The sequence below is a fragment of the Ictidomys tridecemlineatus genome, chromosome 5 (assembly GCF_052094955.1).
Source record: "Ictidomys tridecemlineatus isolate mIctTri1 chromosome 5, mIctTri1.hap1, whole genome shotgun sequence".
Lineage (NCBI taxonomy): Eukaryota > Metazoa > Chordata > Mammalia > Rodentia > Sciuridae > Ictidomys > Ictidomys tridecemlineatus.
In genome coordinates, this window is record NC_135481.1 from 178,237,133 (window position 1) to 178,261,026 (window position 23,894).

General features: G+C 38.7%; 1 protein-coding gene across 11 annotated transcripts in view; it reads right to left on the minus strand.

Annotated features, from left to right (window-relative positions):
- The window catches only part of Ncoa6 (nuclear receptor coactivator 6), a 93,403-nt gene extending 81,656 nt beyond the window's left edge, over positions 1-11,747 (minus strand). For 5 of the 11 annotated variants that reach the window (XM_078051666.1, XM_078051665.1, XM_078051668.1 and 2 more), the window contains exon 1: positions 11,530-11,747. The gene's annotated coding sequence lies outside the window, so the exon portion shown is untranslated. Of the gene's footprint in view, positions 1-7,698; positions 7,850-11,529 lie in introns of all 11 variants that reach the window. The other 6 variants (XM_078051663.1, XM_078051657.1, XM_078051660.1 and 3 more) reach the window with 2 other exon arrangements.
- Positions 11,748-23,894: the final 12,147 nt, after the last annotated feature.

Consider the following 23,894-nt stretch of genomic DNA (forward strand, 5'->3'; position numbering starts at 1 on the left):
AATTCTACACCTTTTCCATGAAGATTTCTCTTCCTTCCAAGTAGAAGTCATCTCTATTTTCTGAATTCCCATAGTTCTTACTGTCTCATTTAAAACATAACCTGCCATACTTTTTATGTCTGCTTCCCTTTCTCAGATCAATTTTCTGGAAAGCAGAAATTACAGATGATCCTTCATACCCTTGAAAATACTAGGGAAAAAAAATGTGTTTGTACTGAACTTGTAGAACATGTAGAACAATTCAGTATAGTAACTATATACAAAACATTTGCCTTATATTAGGTATTAAAAGTAATCTAGAAATGATTTGAAGCATAGTGGAAAGTATGCATAGCTTACATGCAAATACTACACAATTTTATATAAGGAACTTGAGCATTCACTGACTTTGGTATCCAACTGTGTATACTTCTCAACTCCTGAAAGGCAGTCAACATATACTACCATAAGGAAAATTTTCCCAACACTTAATTATTCGGATCATAATGCTTTTAAATGAGTCATTTCACATATACTAAAGAGTTAAACACAACCCAAAAAAGTTCAACTGAAGACTCTTATTCTTCTGTTTTTTTAAATGGTACTAGAGATTGACCCCAGGGGTACATATCACTCTTAGTTAATGTACACAATGGGAAAGGATATTTATTTAAAAGACAAATCAGGATCTACTGATTGATGCATTGCTATGTCTATAAGATGCCTATTTATTTAAAATCTTCCCACATTTACTGGTATTTGGTGGTTAACCACAGTGCCTTTGAATTTTTCTAAGTGAAAAAAAAATTTTTTTAGAGAGAGAGAGAGAGAATTTTTTTAAAAAATATTTATTTTTTTTAGTTTTCGGCGGACACAACATCTTTGTATGTGGTGCTGAGGATCGAACCCAGGCTGCAAGCATGCCAGGTGAGCGTACTACCCCTTGAGCCACATCCCCAGCCCAGTGAAAATTTTAAGTCTGAATTTTTTTATAAGAGCCACAGCCTTAGAGCTGGGGTTGTGGCTCACCGGTAGAGCGCTCACCTAGCATATCGAGTCAAGGCACTGAATTCGATCCTTGGCACCACATAAAAATATATAAAATAAAGGCATTGTGTCCAACTACAACTACAAAAATGAAAAAAAAAAGAGCCACAGCCTTTCTTCTATACAACAATTAAAATTACGGAAAGGGAGTTAGGCATAGTGGCACACCTGTAAATCCAGTTACCCAAGAGACTGATGAAGGAGGATACAAGTTTGAGGCTAGCCTGGGCAATTTAGTGAAACCCTGTTTCAAAATAAAAAGGACTGGGATGTATTTCCGTGGTAAAGCACTTGTCTTATATGTGCAAGCCCTGGGTTCAATCCCTAGTACTATAAATAATAAATAAGCAAACACATAAATAAAATGGAAAGGGACTTAACATAATAAACATAAACTTGATTCACAAATACGTAACTATTACTTCCTGTGAGATATTGCTGTCTGGTCTTTATAGAAAATGTATATAAATGGGTACCATGGAACTAATATTCAACAGTTTCAATATCAGTAAAGAAATTGGTTAATGGGAACTTTTGTTGCTTCTCTATGTGTATGTTGGGGGTGTGGCTGCTGGCTAGTGAGAAATACAAATCTAAATGCCTGTTTATAGCATGAGTACCCTGTGAATTTGGTGATCATTAATATCATTAACTGACATAGTTAATATTATTAACTAATCATACTATTTTCACTAACAGAATATATAAACCACATCTTCAAGTTAAAGAGTGAGCAGGGAGGGAGTAAACTGGTTCCATCTTTATCATATCAGTTTCTCCCCATGCTGATCCTGTACTTCACAATCAGGATTCTTTTTCTAATGGGCAGATTTCATTATATCACTGTATGGCTAAAAACTTTTTATGGCTTCCTACTATTTAGCAATCAAATCCAAACTTCTCAGTTTTCTACAAAAAAGAATATTCAAAGCCTTCCAGGATTTGGGAGCATAGTATGTAGAGATCAGGAAGACAGGCTTTGCAATTAGACTGCCTGGACTCAAATTCTTCATCAATTGTTAGCTCTATTCCTCAGTTTCTTTTTCTGTAAAAAGGGAAGAAAAAACAGTGCCTATCTCACTAGGTTGTTGTGATAAATAAAGTACCACTGGTGAAATGTTCAGCATATTATCTAGCAAAAGCAAGCCAGCAAAAATTGTGCCCTACAGGCCAGGGCGCGGTGGTGCACCTCTGTAATCCCAGCAGCTCAGGAGGCTGAGATAGGAGGGCGAATTTAAAGCCAGTCTCAACAAAAGTGAGGCACTCAGCAACTCAGTGAGACCCTGTCTCTAAATAAAATACAAAAAAATAGGGCTGGGGATGTGGCTCAGTGGTTGAGTGCCCCTGAGTTCAATCCCTGATACCCCTGCTCAAAAAATAAAACAACAACAAAATTGTGCACTACAATTTTTCAAAGTTTGATTTTTTTTATTTTTAATTTTTTAGGTACCAGGGATTGAACTTAGGGATACTCGATCTCTGAGCCACATCCCCAGCCCTATTTTGTATTTTATTTAGAGACAGGGTCTCACTGAATTGCTAGCACCTCACCATTGCTGAGGCTGGTTTTGAATTCATGATCCTCCTGTGTCAGCCTCCCACACTGCCAGGATTGCCACTGTGCCCAGACTCAAAGTTTTATTTTATCTACTACTATTGTTGCTGCTGATCAATTTCTGTTTCCAGCTAAAAACAACTCCACAACCATCCTAGGTGATGACTCTGTTCTCCAGGTGAACTGGTTTCTCTTAAAAACCAATAACTATACTCAAGTTTTCACTCAGCCTGGAAAATACTGTTTCATTTGCAAGTATAAAGATCCTAATCATTCTTGAGAGCTCTGCTAATGGCCCACATCGTTCAAGGACCATACTCTGATATCTAAGCTCCAAACAAGGTACAGACACTTCTCTTCACACAAACCCTGGCTAGATTCATCTTGGTATCCTGTAAAGTTCTAGTCAATTTTCAGTATACATGATAGGGCTCAATAAATGTTTGACAAATGAATTTCTGTTTCCTCTCTCTCATGCAACCACTCTCTTGGACAATAGCTCCACATAAGAAATAAAAAGACCTCTTCTGCACTATTTCATAATTTGGACAGAGTATTCTTTTCTATCACAATATGGTAATTTCTTTTTTGGGGGGTGGGGGTTACCAGGGATTGAATTCAGGGGCACTCAACCACTCAGTCACATCCCCAGCCCTATTTTGAACTTTATTGAGAAATAAGGTCTCACTGAGTTGCTTAGCATCTTGCCATTGCTAAGGCTGGCTTTGAACTTGCAACACTCCTGCCTCAGCCTCCTGAGCCACTGGGATTATGGGCATGTGCCACCACACCAGGCTATCAATTTGGTAACTTCAGGAAGTTGAAGTGAATCTTTTAATTTCAAGCATCATTTTATTCATTATGATCAAGTATGTCTCAGCCTTAGAAATAAATTTTAGTATTTACCTGCCCACAAACTCATATGCTTTTTTAGCCATCCTGTCCCTACCCAATGTCATTTGTTGGTTATGGGAGGCAAGGTTTAAATTCTCAGTAAGGTAGAATTAGAAAATAAAATATCTACAAAGTCAAAGTAAATCAGCAAAGCAAGAGAATAATACAGAGAACTAGAAAAACACATTTTATCTAAAAGTTTCATCTGACTATTGCTATACATATGGGCTTGAAAAATCTTCCAGTTTTTCAAGATAAGCCAGAAACTCTGGAGTTTTTTTTTTTGGGGGGGGGCAGTTCTGGGAATTGAATCCAGGGCCTCAAGCACACTAGGCAAGTACTCTACCATGGGCTACACTCCTAACCCCATATTTAAATTTTTAAGATGTTAGTGATACCAAATGTGTGCAGGTCAAATTCAGTCACAGGTTGCCAGTTTGTATCCTCTGAAACAGAAATTCACTGCAAAAGAAGTAATGGTATGGAAGGTGTTCTATGCCAGAGACAGTCTAAGGCAGCCCTAAAACTAAACAGCTCTTTGAAAACATCTCAGCCTAGCTCTCAACCATTCTGATTTAACTTGAAAGTCAAATTAACTTGAGTGTCTCCTCTTTACCAGGAGCTGGAGAATCAAAAATGAACAGTAGAGCTAAACAACAGTTGACATTTATTGAGCATTTTGTAGGCATCAGGCCCTGTTCTATATATTATATGAATTAACCCATTTACCATAATCCTCACAACAACTCTATGAGGCAAGTGTTGTTATTCTTATTTTAAAGATGCAAAAACTGAGGGACAAAGATATTACATAATTTGTCCATGGTCACACAGCAAGCAGCAGAGGTGAAATTAGGACCTCAAACAGGCTCTACCAAAAAGCTCACATTTGAAACCAAGCCCCATTCAATAAATGGTGCTGGGAAAACTGCTTAAAGGGGGAAAAATGAAACTAGATCCTATCTTGCACCATACTCAAAAATCAATTCTAGACTGATTAGAGTTCTAAACATTAAATGCAAAACGGCAGTCTAAAAAACAATATAAAGAATAACTTCAGCCAGGCGCAGTGGCACGGGCCTGTAATCCTAGTGGCTTGGGAAGCTGAGGCAAGAGGATCTCGAATTCAAAGCCAGCTTTAGCAAGGGCAAGGCACTAAGCAACTCAGTGAGATTTTGTCTCTAAATAAAATACAAAATAGGGCTGGGGGGCTGGGGTTATAGCTCAGTGGTAGAGTGCTTGCCTAACATATGTGAGGCACTGAGTTTGATTTTCAGGACTGCACATAAATAAGTAAAATAAAAGTCCATTGACAACTAAAAAAACTTTAAAAAAAAATAGGACTGGGGATATGGCTCAATGGTTGAGTGCCCCCGAGTTCAATCCCTGGTAGCAAAAGAAAGAAAGAATTTCAAAATCTTGGGGGAGTGCAAGGTTGATAAATTTGATATTAAAATTTACAACTTTTGGGCTGGGATGTGGCTCAATCGGTAGCGCGCTCGCCTGGCATGCATGCAGCCCGGGTTCGATCCTCAGCACCACATACAAACAAAGATGTTGTGTCCGCCAAAAACTAAAATAAATAAACAAATACTTTAAAAAAAAAAATTTACAACTTTTAAACCAGACACCTTACACATATTTTTTTTAAAAAACGAGCAAGAAAGAAACTGGGAAATGACATCTGTAATACTGATAAACTACAAAAGATTAGTAATCAAAAAACATAAAGAAATCTTTTGAAAAAGACAACAAAACAGAAAAATGGTAGAACAGCTGGGCGTGATGGCATAAACCTGTAATCCCAGTGGCTTAGGAGGTTTTGGCAGGAGGATCCCAAGTTCAAAGCCAGCCTCAGCAAGAGCAGGTTGTTCAGCAACTTAGTAAGACTCTGTCTCTAAATAAAATACAAAATAGGGCTGGGAATGTGGCTGAGTGGTCAAGTGCCTCTGAGTTCAATCCCTGGCAGGAAGGAAGGAAGGAAGGAAGGAAGGAAGGAAAGAAAGAAAGATGGATGGTTGAACAAGCCTCAGGGTTGTCTAAACTGTGTAAATCCAGCACTATCACAGTTGCCACACAGCACACACCAGAACATCAGACCTTGCTATGTTAAATATCCAGGGGTCTGTCATGCTGCAGGAACACAGAGCATGGAGGATCAGCCAGAAGGGAAAAGTCAAGATGGTTATTCTCTATGATTTGGAAATTAAATGGAACAACAGAACTAAAATATCCAACAAATCAGACATGAAGATCAGGGTTGGCAAACATTTTGTAAAGGATATTCTTAACTTTGTGAGCCGACACAACTTTTCTGTCACAACTACTCAACTCTGTCATTGGCAGTGCAAAAGCAACCACAGATAATATGTAAAGGAATGAGTGTGGTTGTGTTCCAAAGAAACTTTATTTACAAAAACAGGTGATAGGACCAGATTTGACCTCTGGCCCAGAGTTTGCTGAACCCACAAATTTCCTACACTCTTGGTATACTTTCCCCATCTTAACCCTGCCTTTTATGTCTGCTGCCACTTACCTCTGATTTCATTAACTAAAACTACACCAAACTTGACAGCTTTGCAAGTCTATTAACCTGCCGGATGTGGTAATGCATGCCTGTAATCCCAGTGTCTAGGTAAGAGGATCATAAATTCAAGGCCGGCCTCAGCAATTTAGTGAGATCCTCAGCAACTTAGCAAGACCCTGTCTCAAAATAAAAAATAAGGGCTGGGGTTGTGACTCATCAGTAGAGCACCCGCCTAACATGTGCAAAGCCCTGGGTCCAATCCTCAGCACCACATATAAATACATAAAATAAAGGTATTGTATCCAAATACAACTAAAAAATAATTTTTTTTAACATTTATTTTTTAGTTGTAGGTAGATACAATATCTTTATTTCATTTTTATGTGGTGCTGAGAATAGAACCCAGTGCCTCACGTGTGCTGGGCAAGTACTCTACCACTGAGCCACCACCCCAGCCCTAAATATTCTTAAAAAATAAAAAAGCCTGGGGATGTGGCTCGGTGGTAAAGCAACCCTGGGTTCAATCTCCAGTACACCCCAAAAAGTGTTATCCTTGGGGCTGGGATTGTGGCTCAGTGGATAGAGCGCTTGCCTAGCGTGGGCAGGATCCTGGCTCAGTCCTTAGCACCACATAAAAATAAAGGCATTGTGTTGTGCCCATCTACACCTAAAAAATAAATAAATATATATTTTTTAAAAGTGTTATCCTACGAAAAATATTTTTCTCCCTTAATATCTGTGCCAATTTTCATCTCTTTTCTTTTCTTTTTAGTGTGTGTGTATGGAGCTGGGAATTGAAGGCAGGGCCTCCTGTATGCTAGATAGGTGCTTTACCATTGAGCTACATCCCTAACCCTTTTTAAAAAACTGTCATTGACAGCTTCTACCCCAAATGAGAAGTATAACCCCCACCTCCACTCACTCATGATATCAATCACCAATACCTAAAAATTCTAACTCAGCTCAATGCCCACGGCCTCTACCATAGTTCAGGCCCTCATTACTTCTTCCCTGCTCTTCACTCTATCTACAGAGAAAAAGCATCCATTCATCTCTGAAAAAATTAAACCTCATTATATACTCCCCTTCTCAAAAATCTTGAATCTCAACTCTGAGCTGAGGATTTAGTCCAAACTCCCTAGCAAGGTTCTTCATAACCAGGTTCCAAACAGTCTTTCTAGTCTAATCTCTGACCACACCTTTGCATTCATTTTGCTTCAACTATATTCAATTACATCCTTAAAAATTTGTCTTCAGGGGCTGGAGTTGTGGCTCAGTGGCAGAGCACTTGCCTTGTACATGTGAGGCACTAGATTCAATCCTCAGCACCACATAAAAATAAATACACAAAATAAAGATATTCTGTTCATCTATAACTAAAACTTTTTTTTTTTTTAATTATCTTTACCTGAAAAACACTTCTCTGTAACTCTCACTTGCAAACTTTTTTTTACCTTTCAGGACATATCTCAAATGTCACTCCTTCACAAAAGTTCCTAGAGCAGACATAGCCACCTCTGTATCCTTAGACTCTTTAATAGTTGCCATCCTGAACTGTCATTATTTACATGTCTACTTCTCTCTAGGAACCGAGTACCCAAAGTGAAATGACTCTGCCTTAAAGACCTTTGACTCCTCAGAGCCTACCTAACATAATTCTTGACACACACCATAATGTTTATTGAATCAGACATGCCTGGTGGTAGAAGAGAAATGACATCTAAAAGAATGTCCAGAGGGGCTGGGGATGTGGCTCAAGCGGTAGCGCGCTCGCCTAGCATGCTTGCGGCCCGGGTTCGATCCTCAGCAGCACCACATACCAACAAAGATGTTGTGTCCGCCGAGAACTAAGAAAAAATAAATAAATGTTAAAATTCTCTCTCTCTCTCTCTGTCCCCCTCTCTCTCACTCTCTCTTTAAAAAAAAAAAAAAAGAATGTCCAGAGGACAATACACATGTGTAATTCGGGGGGAAGGGAATCTATGAATTTGGATGGAAAAAATAAACCATTTCACTAATCTCTATCGAAAAGTTACCATTTTACTCAAATATAAATACAGGTAACAAACCTAATAGGATCAAAATCTAATCTGTAACAAAAAAAAAACCCACAAATTTCTTCTCATCATACTATAGCTGCTACAGATATCTTGAAGTATTATCTAGGCTCATGATGTCTTTGAAATTATAATGATTAGACCCATCACTAGATCTGATTCATTGTTTTGGGGATCAAACCCAGGGCCTCACATATGCTAGACAAGTACTCTACCACTGAACCCCTCTCAATCCTAGATTTGATTTTCTTTTTCTTTTTCCTTTTTTTTTTTTTTTGAATCAGGGATTAAATCCAGGGGCATTTAACCACTGAGCCACATCCTTAATCCTCAGCCCTTTTAATTTTTAAAAATTATTTATTTATTGGGTGCCAGGGATTGAATTTAAGGGGCACTCAACCACTGAGCTACATCCCCAGCCCTATTTTGTATATTATTTAGAGACAGGGTCTCACTGAGTTGCTTAGTACCTTGCTCTTGCTGAGGCTGGCTTTGAACTTGCAATCCTCCTGCCTCAGTTTCCTGAGCCATTGGGATTAGAAGTGTGCACCACTGCACCCAGCTTTATTTTTAATTTTGAAACAGCCTCACTAAATTGCTAAGGCTGGCCTTGAAATTGCAATCCTCCTGCCTCAGCCTGCCCAGTTACTGGGATTACGCGTGCGATTACGCGTGCAGCCTAGATCTGCTTTTTTTAATGTGTTAATAAAGAAACACGTGTATGTTTGTGTGTATATGTATGTCATGATTTGTGTATTTTGTTAATATGATCTCAGCTACTCAAAAGAGGCTGAGGCAGGAGAATCACAAGCTTGAGTACAACCTGGGCAATTTATCAAGACTCTGTCTTAAAAATTAAATTAAATTAAAGGGATGGGGATGTAACTCAGTGGAAGAGTGCTTACTTAGCTTGTGCAAAGCCCTGGGTTCAATCCCCAACACCTCAAAAAAAAAAAAAGGTATTCTCAGAGGGATCCATATGCTCCACTAGATGGTAAAAGGGCCCATGGCAGAGATAAGGTCAGGCCTCCCTGAATTAGAAGATCCAGAACAGAACCAAAGTATATAGTTCAGTGGTAGAGTAGTACATATTTAACATTCACAAGGCCTTGGGTTTGATCCCTAGCACAACAACAACAACAAAAAAAAGAAAAACGAAAACAGAACAAATGAATTGTGTTGCTGTGTATGGTATTGAAAATCTCATTTTATAAATACATTTATAACTTTTTTGTTGAGCCTGGTGCAGTGGAGCACGCCTGTAATCCCAGCAGCTCAGGAGGCTGAGGTAGGAGGATAGCAAGTTCAAACCTAGCCTCAGCAACTAAGTGAGGGCCTAAGCAACTCAGCAAGACCCTGTCTCAAAATAAAATATAAAAACGGGGCGGGATGTGGCTCAGTGGTAAAGCACCCTTGGGTTCAGTTCCCAGCACTCCCAGAAAATAAATAAATAAATGGACTTTTTGTTGAAAGTCTTAAAATTTTGATTATTTAGGGTCCTAGATCTATTATTGTCATCCCTCGGTATCCATGGATTCCTGTAAATTAGTCATCATATACAGATTCCCAGAATATCAAAATTTGTGGAAGCTCAATTCCCTTATATAAAATGGTGTAGTATTTGTATATTCTATATATAAATATAAAATATAAATCTTCTCTAGATTACTTATTATACTTAATACAATGTAAACACCATGTAAGTAGTTGTTTTTACTATATGAATTAGTTAATAATAACAATTTTTAAAAGAATATTTTCACCTGGGATTGGTTGAAGCCACAGATGCAAAACTCAGGGATACAGAGGGCTAACTGTATATGATGACTAATTTACAGTTTCCCTCAGAACTTTCCCATAGTCCATGGGAACTCTGAATAATTATTTATCATGATAGAACTTCAATTAAAGTTTGAGAACAATGCAGATTCTAGGTCTCTAGCACTGTTCACTTGTCCCCCCCCCCTTTTTTAGTTTTTTTTTTTGTGTGTGTGTGTGTGTCCCTTTGCTATACAGAAAAATCTAAAAGAGAAAGAACATCTCTTTCAAAACTTCAGAAAGTTAGAGGTTCTTAAAGATAACTTATTTTTCAATGGAGGTGAGCTGGGACATATCCTATAGCCGGTTACCTAGACTTTTTTGATTCCATTTCAGCCTTTGAATTCACAAAACTTGTTACAAATATACAAAATGCAGTAAATTAATTAATGATTCTCTAATATATGCTGTCATGTTTGACTCTTAACACTTTTCTTCCAAATAGCAAAGTCCTTTAAGGCAAGTGTTGAACAAGGAGCTAGCAAACCACTTCCAGGAACCCCCTCTGTCACCAAGGTGTAAGACTTTCAAAAGTCAACTTTACCATTCTGTGTCTTAGCTATAAAATCAATACTTGATCTGAAATCCTTACGTGATCTCTAAGGCACTTGTCGTTTTTAACACATTCACTCTTCTTCACCATTCTAACTGGCTTCAATAACGACTTTCTGATGACCTCCCCAGGTGACCCTGCTCTTAAGCAGTGGGCTGTCCCCTTCCTGGGAAGACACCTTGGGTCACCGCCCCCAAACAGCCCAGTCCCTCCTTTTAAAGACACACACAAAACCATAAGTTGAAGGAGGTTCTCCCTTCTTGCCAACCACTTCCACTCTCTGTACCCCTTTTGCTGGCCAGCTCCTACATCTAAGCCTCAGCACCCCCACCTACGCCTACTCTTTTCATCAAGCTCTTTTCTTTTCCTGTTGCTCCCCACAATCATGGGTGAAGGCTCCAGGGATCTCAAAAGTCCTCAGTCATTTGAGAGTCATAAGGACTTGCAATTCAGCCCCGGGACCGCCCCAATTTGATACCTTCGTTTGTACCCCCATTTCTAACCAATCACCTCCTCCCCTCTCTGCAAAGAACTGCTCCAGCTCTGACAGCCTGAGGATGGCCCCCAGGTCACCTCCCCTCACCCTAGGACGTACCTGCCATAGGGTTTGGAACACTACTCTTGGCCTAAGCCAGCTCCAAAACCTGCCATCCCCTCAGTCCATGGCCCCAACCACGGTTCCGTTCCGATTCAGTGTCTCTTCTCCGCGACCCTGGCCACGACCCTACGTCGGCTCCCGCCAGTTCCCCAGGCCTGGAGCGCCACCCCGTGCAGACCCCGGCCGGCCCTGCACTCCCTCTTCGCCTGGGACCCCGCGTCCCGCACCCTCCCCAACCCGGGTCCGGCCGCCGCTCCCTCCAGCGCCCCCGCCCCGCAGGCCCCGGGCCCGCTCCCCAACATGGCGACGGGGACACGAGCGCGGCGGGCGGGCAGGGCGGCTCCGGGCCGGGCCCGCACTCGGGTCGAGCTGCACGGTCGCCCGGCGCCATTTTCCCGCGCCAGGCCCGGGCGGCGCCTCCTCCCGGCGAAGCCAGCCAGGCTGGGACCGCGGACGCCCGGCAGGCCCACCCCTTACGGGCCCGCGTCGCCGTCGCCTCACCTGAGCGCGGCCCCGGCCCTCCCGGGCGGGCCTCGGAGCGCCGGCCCGGGCCGTGCGTGCCCGCCGCCGTCCGTGCGTTCGTCTGCCCGTCCTCGCTTGCGCCCGTCTGTCCGGCCGTCGGCGCCCGGCCGCCAGCAGCCCGACCCGGCAGGGCCTCAGGGAGCCGGTGGGGAGGGGGGATGGGCCGGACCGGGCCGGGGAGGGAGGGGGAGGGAGGGAGAGAGGGAGGGAGCGCGGGCGGGGGCGGGGCGGGGCGGACCGGAGGGGCGGGGTCCTGCTCACGTGACCAAGCGTCTCCGCGAGCGCGAGGTGGCGCGCGCGCTGGCTGGTTTGGTGTTGGAGACTAGTAGTGGAGACTAGATTTCCTCTGCTTGGCCTTGCTGTATTCTCACCAGTGGTCAGCTTTATGCCAGCATCCTGGCTGAGTAAACTTGGACAGGCCAACTCCCTAAGTCTTAGTTTGTCCATCTGAAATATGGGGATAGTACAATTTTCTTGCAAAGAGGAAATGAGGAAAGGCACGGAAAGCACTTGGGACAGTGCTTGACACATAGTGTCTAGTAACGTCGTTATTAGGCATAGTGTCTAATAATAATGACGATGAAAAAGATAATAGGATAACAGCTTTTATTGTTTGTCTATAAATCTCTTTTTCCCATCATCACCTCTACCCTTAGCAAACTCATTAAGCTCTCAAAAAATATAATTCTGGAGTGAACAAGTGAGTATAACCTCTCTGTTCTTCCCCAAATGTAAGGAGGTCTCCCCAGCACTGGACTTAGTGTCTGTTTTATTGGCCTTAGTTCAGATCTAGATATCACTTGACAGATTCTTATTTTCTTTGCTTCTCTGAATCTCAGCTTTCTCATCTGTAAAGTAGGAGTTAGGAGTCTGTTACCTGCATCACAGAAGATAGGTGAGCAGGTGGATTGTAAACTGAATAAATCAGTTGTTTTAGTTCCATCTGAAAAAGGGAGTGAGGAAATATTTCATTCCATAAATATTTATTAAGTACACACTGTACACTTAGACAGTACAAGAGGGACTCCTGACATTTTCATATCCACTCTGAGTGCCCCTCCAGTATATGCTATGCTCTGTTGTCAGAGTAAGTTTTTAGTCACAAATCTGATCATGTCACTTACTAAAACTATGTAATGGCTTTTCATTGCTCACAATACAAAGGCCAAATGTCTTTCTGTTGCCTTCACATCTCCCAGACTTATCTCAGGCCCCTCTTCCTTCTCCTGAGTTTTAGCCAACAATGACCTTTTCTACACATTGTATTTCCTTCTCTGGACTCTTGCACATACTGATCCCTCTGCCCGAAATTCTTTCTCTATATAGTAACTCATCAGTCTTCAGATTCCAGGTCAAACATGGCTGCCCTAAGGGTACCTTCCCTGATCTCTCTCCAGACAGAATCTCTTAGCATCTCTTAGCAGCATTATTTGTCCTCAGTAGAGTATTCTAGGTTGTTGGCCATTATACTGCACTACTCAAGGAAGGAAACCTCATCCATCTTGTTTACTGATGTTTCCACAGTATATAGCACAATGCCTGACACAGAGTCAGTGTTAAATAAATATTTGTTATATATATGAATCCTAAGTGCCATGCTAAATACTAGGCTTAAGAGTATAGAAAGAAACAAAGAACCACAAGGGGGAATGTTAGACTTTGAATCTATGAAATTGACACCAAAAGGGTTTAAAATAGCTTGAGACATTTTTTGAAGCTTTTTTTCTTAACCTTTAAAAAGTGAGTTATAAGTTATATACAGAAGGGCTGGGATTGTGGCTCAGCGGTAGAGTGCTTGCCTCGCACAGGCAGGACCCAGGTTCGATCCTCAGCACCACATAAAAATAAAGGCATTGTGTCCATCTACACCTAAAAAAATAAATATTAAAAAAAGTTATATATAGTAAAATTCAAAAACATAACGTGTACCTAATAAAATTTTTATCTACGTTCCTGTGATAGCACCACCCAGATCAAGTTATAGATCTATTAACCCCCAAAATTCCCTTCCAGTAACTATTTGCTACCCCACAACTAACCATTATTTTGACTTCTAGCCACCATAAGTCAGTTTTGACAGTTCTTGTACTTCATGTAAACAGAATGTACAGCATGTATTTTTTGTGTGTGTGTGTTAGCCTTGAAATCTGACACAGCAAAAGAGTATTTTGATTATGATATAATTAATGAACTATTTGATTAATTAGTCTGAAAAAACATATAAAAAAATTCTGGTTATTTCACCCTGCAAAAGCAAGGATCCTGCTAACAACCAACCCAGGGACTGAAATTGCATCATCCATGTAAATGCAAGCCCCACAGAAACTTCTAGAAGTAAGAAAGCTCTGAAAGTTTCTAGCAATAACAACAATAACAAAGTTTCAACAGTATTAACAACAATCCAATTTTCATACAAAAAAAGTGAAAATGGGCAAAGTAATTGAATAGATTTCTCTAAAAGAAAACATACAAATGTCTGATAAGCACATGAAAAGATGCTCAACCTTGGGCTGTGATTTTTTTTTTCAAAGAGAGAGAATTTTAATATTTACTGCAGTCCTGGGCCACACACATGCCAGGCCATCACGCTATGGCTTGAGCCACATCCCCAGGCCCATTGGGCTGGGATTGTGGCTCAGCAGTAGAGCGCTCCCCTAGCACGGGTGGGACCACATAAAAATAAAGGCATTGTGTTGTGTCCATCTACACAAAAGATATTCTCTCTCTCTCTCTCTCTCTCTCTCTCTCTCTCTTTAAAAAAAAAAAAGATGCTCAACCTCACTAATCATTAGGGAAATGCAAATCAAAACCACAATGAGATACCACTTTTCACCTATTATGATAGCAATTATTTTTTTAAAGGCAGAAAATAACAAGTGTTGGGAAGTATGCAGAAAAATTGGAACCCTTATGCAATGGGAATGCAAATTGAAAAACAATTTGTGATAGTTCCTCAAAACGTCAAACATAGGTTAACATATGAGCCAGTTAAGATATTCCAGCCACTTCAAGATATTTATCCAAAGGAAGTGAAAGCATAGGCTTAAAAAGATGTTTGTGCACCCATGATCATAGCAGCATTTTTCGCAATAAGTAGAAGGCAGAAGCAACCCAAGTGTCCACAGACAAATGAAGGATAAGTTAAATGTGGTTTAAATGTTAGAATATTATTCAGCCTTAAAAAAGAAAGGAGACACCTGGTTCAGTGTCAGACACCTGTAATCCCAGCAATTCAGGAGGCTGAGACAGGAGGATTGTAAATTCAAGATTAGTCTAAGTAACTTAGCAAAGCCCTAAGTAATTTGGACCCTCCTATCTCAAAAAAAGTAAAAAGGGTGGAGAAGTAGCTCCATGGTAAAGGGCTTTTGAGTTCAATTTCCAGCACCAATAAATAAATGGAAGGAAGGAAAGAAATTCTAACAGATGCTACAACATGGATGAACTTTGAAGACATTACACTAAGTGAAATAAGCACAAAAGGATGGAGATTGTATGAATCCTCTTATAAGAGGTTCCTAGAGTAGTCAGTTTCATAAAGACAAAATGTAAAATAGTGATTGCCAAGGCTGAAGAAAGGAAATTGCAAAGTGTTTAATGGATAGAGAGTTTTAGTTGCAGAAGATGAAAAAGTTCTAGAAATGGATGGTAGGGATGGTTGCATAACATTCTGAATGTACTTAATGCCACTTGAGCAATACACTTAAAAATGGTTACAATGGCAAATTGATGTGTATTTTAACACACACACACACACACACTCACACACATATACACATACACAAAGATTCTAGAACCCAAGCCATTATTCTCATATTTTTGCCTTTTTGTCCATGTTCTTAAATGAAGATTCATGGTTTTCCTGGGATCTTTGAGGATACAGGGAGTAGAAGAGACAGAGACTAAGTTGAGACTAACTTGTCTAGGCTGCTCATTGGGCACTGATATATTTTGTAGATGAAAACAGCAGGTACCTAGTTTACATAAATACTTGTTGGGAACAGAAAGGTAGCACTGGAACAAAATCAGCATATGAACTGGCAGGTACTGTAGTATAATTATAAGATTGAGTTCTGAAGTCAGAACAGCCAAGTTTAGATTCCAGCTCTATCATTTTTTTTTAATTTCTAATATTTATTTTTTAGATCTCGGCAGACACAACATCTTTGTTGGTATGTGGTGCTGAGGATCGAACCCGGGTCGCATGCATGCCAGGCGAGCGCACTACCGCTTGAGCCACATCCCCAGCCCCCCAGCTCTATCATTTTAAAAAAATTTTTTAAGTAATAGTTGGACACAATACCTTTATTTTATTTATTTTATGTGGTTCTGAGGATCAAACCCAGCGCCTCACACCTGCTAGGCAAGTGCTCTACCATTGTGAGTCACAACCCCAGCCCTGCCCAAGCTCTGTCATTTATAAGCTATGCAATCTTGGGCAAATCCAAGCTCTTTTTTATACATATGAGGAAACTGGAATCCAAAAGAGATGAATTACTTGTCTTACAGTGTCCAATTTTCCCTTTTATTTTGTTTGATTTTTAATTTTTCCATAGATTTTGTTTTATTTTGTATCTGTAATGGATATAAACTCCCCAAGGAAGCTAACAGTAATATAATCACTTGTAATGTAATATAACTTTTTTGTTTCAGTTGCCACATCTGTAAGATGCAGATAATAAGGGCTCCTACCTCATAATATTGTCAAGAGGATTAAATTGATTAGTACGTATAAATGTTCAGAAGAGTGCCTAGTGCACATGATAGCCTCAACAAGCAACAGATTCATGGAGGCTTCAGAAGAGGCTGCTTCACAGAATATTTTAAGCAAGAAAAGCAGTCCTAAAACATCCAGGATTGTTTCAGATTCAGAGTAGGGTAAAGAAAAGGCAAATCAATTTGACTTTTATATGAAGAGTTCAATTAGCATTTATTAAACTTCTGCTTGCATATCTATGTTCAAATGGGCTTAAGCTTTGCAGTGAGAAGGTTGATAAATTGAATGATGCTTGAATGATGTCTTTAAAGAAAAACAGCAAAGCCAGATGTGGTGGCACATGCAGGTAATCCCAGCTACCATGAAGGCTAAAGCAGGAGGATCAAAAGTTCAAGGCCAGCTAGACAACTTAGTCTCAAAATAAATAAATGGGCCAGAGATATCTGGCCTAGCATGTGTGAGGCCCTGAGTTCAATCCCCAATACCCTTAAAAAAAACAAATGAGGCCAGGCACAGTGGCACACCCCTGTCATCCCAGCAGCTCGAGGGGCTGAGGAAGGAGGATGGTGAGTTCAAAGCCAGCCTCAGAAAAAAACAAAGTGCCAAGCAATTCAGTAAGACCCTGTTTCTAATTAAAATATAAAATAGGATGTGACTCAGTGGTCGAGTGTGTTCAATCCTAAGTACCACTCCCCCCACAAGAGGAAAAAAAAAAAGAGAGAGAGAGAAGAAAAATGATGACATGGGAGAAAAGAAAAAACTAACTCACCGGGAGAGCATTTCTCATAACTGCACCAAATGGCAAGGTTACTGCATTTAGTTGGCTGAGTTGTGCCCTACTGGAAGAAATCACCTCCAAGTAGACTCCATTCATTACCGTATTACAATGAGAGGATTTACCAGTAGATGGCAATAAAGTGCCTTGTTATTATAATATGGCCATTTTACAATTTTCAGACAAATGGAAAGAGCCTTGAGGAGGGGGGTAACTTCTATTTTGCATAAAGGCCTAAAATGGGCAACAATGACTTGCTCTTTAGGAAGAAATGATTGAAAAATAGAAGAAATAGAGTGATAACTTTATGACTTAAAAAAATCAGACTGTATCAGGAAGTGACTAAAAAATGGTGGGGCCATTCTTAGTACTTAAAAACCCGTTTTCAAAAATATTCCAAAAATTTAAAACTTTTAATAAGTGTAATATAAAGACATTAAAGTATGCAAATCCTAACAGTAAAGCCTGATGAATTTTTTTTAATATTTACTTTTTTTAGTTTTAGGTGGGCACAATATCTTTATTTTACATTTATGTGGTGCTGAGGATCAAACCCAGTACCCCCATGCATGATAGGTGAGCACTCTATCACTGAGCCACAACAGAATTTTCATAAAGTGAATACACATGTCTAATCAGCACCCAAATCAAGAAACATAAAACAAGGATTGAGCTGTAGCTCAGGGGTGGAGGGCTTGCCCTAGTATGTAAGACCCTAGGTTCTATCCCCAACACTGCAAAGAAAGAGAAGAGGAAGAAGAAATAGAACATTATTTATTATTAAAAGGGCTCCAAGAAAGCCCTTTTGTGTCTCTTTCCAGTCATTACCAGCATGCCCCTAATGGTAAATAGTAGTCTGACTTCTAACTCCATAGGTTAAACCTTATTAAATGGAAACATACAGAATGTATTCTTCTGAATCTGGTTTCTTTTGCTCAATTTTATGTTTTTGAGATTCATCCTGGCCAGGCTCGGTGGCTCATGTCTATAATCCCAGTGGCTCAGGAGACTGAGGCAGAAGAATGGTGAGTTCAAAGCCAGTCTCAGCAACAAGGAGGCACTAAGCAACTCAATGAGACCCCGTCTCTAAATAAAATACAAAATAGGGCTGGGGATGTGGCTTAGTGGCCAAGTGCCACTGAGTTCAATCCCCGGTACCATCCCCCCCCCAAAAAAAAGAGATTCATCTATGTTGTTGCATGTAGTTGCAATTCATTCATTTTCATTATTGGATAGGATTTCCTTATTCAGATCTACCACATTTTAGCCATTCTACTTCTAGTATTTAGATTTCCACTTTAGGGATTATTTATTCATTTATTTATCTTTGTGGTGTTAGGGATTGAACCCAAGCCCTTGTCCATGCTAGACAAGCACTCTATTACTGAGTTACAGTCCAAGTCCTTTTAAATTTTTGAGACAGAGTCTCACTAAGTTGCCCGGGCTGGCCTTGAACTTTCGTTCCTCCTGCTTTAGGATCCAAAGTAGCTGGGATTGCAGGTGTGCACCACCATACCCAGCAAGGGCTATTTTAAATTATACATGTATGAGCTTTTTTTGTACATACCTTTGGAGGAACATGTGTACAGTTTCCTTGGACTAGTATTGCTGAAGTTTGCATATATTCAGCTCTAGTTTTTTTGTTTTTTTTTTTTTTTTGCCAAATGCTATGGCCTTTTAAACAGTTTTATTGAGATAATGTACACACCATACAATTTACTCAAAGTATACCTTTCAGTGGTTTTTAGTATATTAACATTTTTTTTTAGGAGAGAGAGAGAGAATTTTTTTAATATTTATTTTTAGTTTTCGGCAGGCACAACATCTTTGTTTGTATGTGGTGCTGAGGATCCAACCCAGGCCGCATGCATGCCAGGTGAGCGCGCTACAACTTGAGCCACATCCCCAGCCCAAATGTATATTAACATTTTTATAAAATAAGCTACACCATTTGGATATCATCCTCTGCACAAACTCTCATTCTCCCAGGCCCAAAGAATCATCAATTTATTTTCTGTCTTTTTATATGCCTATTCTGGATATTTTAGACATTTTACATAAATGGGACCTTTTGTGTCTGGTTTCTTTCACTTACCATAATGTTTCAAGTTTCATCCACGTTGTATCATGTGTCAGTACTTCATTCCTTTCTATAGTTGAATAATATCCCCTTTTATGTTTATTTGTTTGCTGATGGGCATTTGGGTTGTTTTCACCTTTTGGCTATTGTAAATAATACTGCTATGAACATTCATGTACAAATTTTTGTTTGAGCATCTGTCTTCAATTCTTTGAGGTACAGATCTGGGAATGGAGTTGCTAGGTAGTATGGCAATTTTATGTTGAGCTTATTTAAAAAATGCCAGCTGTATCCACAGACACTGTATCATTTCTATTCCCACCCAATGCATGAGAGCTACATTTTCTCAGATCCTCACCAACACTTGTTATTTTCTTTTGTTTTTGCTGTTTTTGAAATAGGGTCTTGCTATATTGCCCAAGCTGGTCTGGAACTCCTGGAATCAAATAGTCCTCCCATCTCAGCCACCAAAGTAGCTGGGCATACGGTCATGTGCCACTGTGCCTAGCTTATTATTTTCTTTTAAAATTTATAATTATTATAGGGGCTGGGGTTGTAGCTCAGTGGTAGAGCACTTGCCTCACATGTGTGAGGCCCTGGGTTCGGTCCCCAGAACCACATAAAAATAAAAACAAATAAAAAAATTATAATTATTATATCCAACCTTGTGAGTATGAAGTGGTATATTATTGTGTCTTTGATCTGCATTTTCCTAGTGATTTATGATATTCAACATCTTATCATAGACTTGTTGACCATTTGCATATTTTCTTTGGACAAAAATGCATTAAAGTTCTTTGTCCATTTTTAAGTTGGCTTAGTTGTCTTTATGTTGTTGAACTATAAATGTTCTTTATTATATTCTAGGTACTCTATAAAGTACCCAGAGATAAGATTGCAGTTATTTTTCTCCTATTTTGAAAGGAGGGGTCTTTTTACTCTTTTGATAGTGTCCTTTGATGTATAAATGTTTTTTAAATTTTGATGAAGTCTAATTTATCTCTTTTTGCTTTTGTTGTTTGTACTTTTGATGCCACATCTAAGATATCACTGCCAAAAATAAAGTTATGAAGTTTTGTTTGTTTGTTTGTTTTTAATGCTGGGCATTGAATTCAGGGCCTCATGCACGCTGGACAAGTGTTCTACCACTAAACTACACTTTTATTTAGGTTTTTTTATCTAGTCTGAGTTTTTTGAGGATTTTGTTTTTGTTTTAGAAGTGTTGGAGACCAAACCAGGAGCTTCATGCATCCTAGGCAACCACTCTACCATCGAGCTACATCCCTAGCCCTAAGTTATTTTTTGAATGTGGTGTCCAGTAAGGGTCAAACTCCCTTCTTTTATATGTTGATATATTAATAAGCCTATTATTTCTCCATTGAATGATCTTGACATTCTTGTAAAAAAATCAACTGATCATAGATATATGAATTTATCTTTGGAGTCTCCATTCTATTCCATTATTATATTTATCTTTATGCCTACTATATGTTTTCATTACTGGAACTTTGTATTAAGTTTTGTGATTGAAATGTATGCGTTCTCCAACATACTTCTTTTTTGATATTGTTTTGGCTGTTCTGGATCCCTTGCAATTTTCATATAAATTTTAGAATTGTCTTATCTATTTCTGAAAAAAAAGTCACTGGGATTTTAATAGGAATTATACTGAATCTGTAAATAAATAAATTGGGAAGTATTTCCATCTTAACAAAATTAAGTCTAATCCAAAAATACAGAATTTATTTACATTTATTGAGGTCTTCTTTAACTTCTTTGATCAATGTTTTGTAGTTTTAAGTGTTTTTTTTTCTTCTTCTTCTTCAGTACTGGGGATTGAAACCAGGGTCTCACACATTCTAGGCAGGTACTCTGCTTTAGAACTATGCACCCCACCCATTTTTATTTTAAGACAGGGTCTCCCTAAGTTGTTCAGACCAGCCTTGAACTTGAAATTATTCTACCTTGGGCCTCTGGTAGGTTTTATAATTCTTTTTAAAAATTTATTCCTAAATATCTTATTCTTTTTTCTTTAAGTGTGGGGGGATTGAGCTCAATGCTTCGTGCGTGTTAAGCATACCCTCTACCACTGAGGTCCCCAGTATTTTATTCTTAGATTCTACAGTAAATGGAATTTTTTTTAAATTTTATTTTGACGGAGTCTTGCTATGTTTTCCAGGGTGATCTTGACTTCCTGGGTTCAAGGGATCCTCCTGATTCAGCCTCCTGAGTATCTGGGACTACAGACACATCCCACCATGCCTGGCTCTGGAATTGTTTTCTCAATTTTATGTTCAGATTGTTCATTGCAAGCGTATAGATACGAAAATGATTTTATATTGATCTTTTATTAGCAATCGTGCTGAAATTCTTTATTAGCTCTCATACTTTTTGTGGCTTCCTTAGGAGTTTCTGTATACCAGATCATGCTACCTGCAAATAATGTTTTACTTTTTCTTTCTGACCTGAATCCCTTTTATTTCTCTATCTTGCCTAATTGCCTTGGCTATGATAACATCCAGCACAATCCAGAATAGAAGTGGCACAAGGGATATCCTCTGATCTTAGTGGGAAAGCATTTGATATTTCAGCATTAAGTATGATGCTAGTTGTAAAGTTTAATTAATTAATAATTTATTTGGTATAGATATCTTTTATCAGATTGAGGAAATTCCCTCCTATTCCAAATTTGTTGAATGGGTTTTTTAAAATTTAATCATGATGGGGTATTGGATTTTGTTAAGTGATTTTTCTACAGCTATTGAGATGATCTGTGGTTTTTGCTTTATTCGACCGAAATGGTACAATACAATAATTGATTTTTATATGCTAAATCAAGTTTCGTTCCTGGAATATACCCCAATTTGTCAGTGTATAATTCTTTTTATATGTTGTTAGCTTCTGTTTGCTAGTATTTCATTGATGACTTTTGCATCCATGTTGATAAGAGGATATTGGTCTTTGGTTTTAATTTCAGGGTGAAACTAGCTTTGTAGGAAATATTTCTCCCTTTTCTATTTTTTTTGGAAGATTCTGTCAAGAATTGATATTAATTCTGTAAATGTTTTGTAGAATGCACCAGTGAAACAATCTGGGACCTAAGTTTTTCTTTGTAAGTAACTTGCTTATTTGTTTTATAGTATATATTGCTAATTTAATCTGTTATAAATTTATTCAGATTGTCTATTTCTTTTTGAGTCTGTTTTGGTATGTGTCTTTCTAGGAAATTTTCATTTCATCTAAGTGATCTGATTTATTAACATGTGATAGTTCATAGTATTATTTTACAATCGTTTTCATTTCTATAGGGTTGGTAGTATATACCCTCTCATTTCTGACTCTAGATATTTGAGTCTTTTTTTCTTTATTGATTAATTACATTTGTCAGGATTGTTTTTTAACCAAAGAACCAGGATTTGATATAATTGGTTTTATCTATATTGTTTTTCACACTTCTATTTCAAAATCTCTGCTCTAATCTTTATTATTTCCTTGCTTTTAGTTTGCTCTTCCTTTACTAGTGTCTTAAGGTGGAAGGTTAGGTTATTTTCTTTTAAACAATGCTTTACCTGTATCCCACAAATTTTTGATGTTTTATTTTCATCGTAAATTATTGCAAAGTATTTTCTAGTTTCCTTCTATTTCTTCTTTGGCCCATTGTTTATTTATGAGGGTGTTGTTTATTTTCCACATATTTATGAGTTTCCCCATTTTTTATATGAATTTCTAATTTAATTTCATGGTGGTAGGAAAACACACTGTTATTTCTACTCATATACAATGTGTGTGTGTGTGTGTGTGTGTGTGTGTGTGTGTGTGTGTTAGTACTTTAGCATATTATCTAAGCTGGAGAATGTTCTGTGTACTTAAGGAGAATCTATATTCTGTTATTTTTTAGTGGTGTGTTTGGTAGATGTCTGTTAGGTCTAGCTAGTTTATAGTTTTGTTCAAATCTTCAATTTCCTTGATGATCTTCAGCCTGGTTGTCTATCTACTATTGAGAATGGAACACTGAAATCTCCAACTGTTATTGTTGAATTATCTATTTCTCCCATCATTTCTTTCAGTTTATGAGTCATATTTTTAGCTGTGTTGTCAGGTGAATATATTTTTATATCTTTCTAATGGATTGTTACAAAATATCCTTAAGTGACTTTTACTTTTAAGGTCTATTTTGTCTGATATTAGTATAGCCACTCCAATTTTCTTATTTTTATTTTTTTTAAAGAGAGAGAGTGTGTTTTTTTTAATATTTATTTTTTAGTTTTGGTGGACACAACATCTTTGTTTGTATGTGGTGCTGAGGATCGAACCTGGGCCGCACACATGCCAGATGAGCATGCTATCGCTTGAGCCACATCCCCAGCCCAATTTTCTTATGTTCTATTTGCATAGTATATCTTTGCCCATCCATTAATTTAATCTATTTGTATCTTTGAATTTAAATGTGTCTTCTTGTAGACATCATATTGCTAGATCTTTATTTTTATAATCAGTCTAAGAATCTCTGTTTCTTGATGATCACTTAATCCATTTACATTTAATTTTATTATTGACTTTTTTTTTTTTTTGTACCAGGGATTAAACCCAGGGGCTCTTAACACTGAGCCACATTCCCACCCTTTTTATTTTAATTTATTTTTTATTTTGAGACAGGGTCTCACTAAGTTGTGAAGGGCCTCACTAAGTTTCTGAATCTAGCCTTGAACTTGCAATCCTCCTGCCCCAGCCTTCAAGTCACTGGGATTATAGGCATGTGTCACTGTGCCCAATCA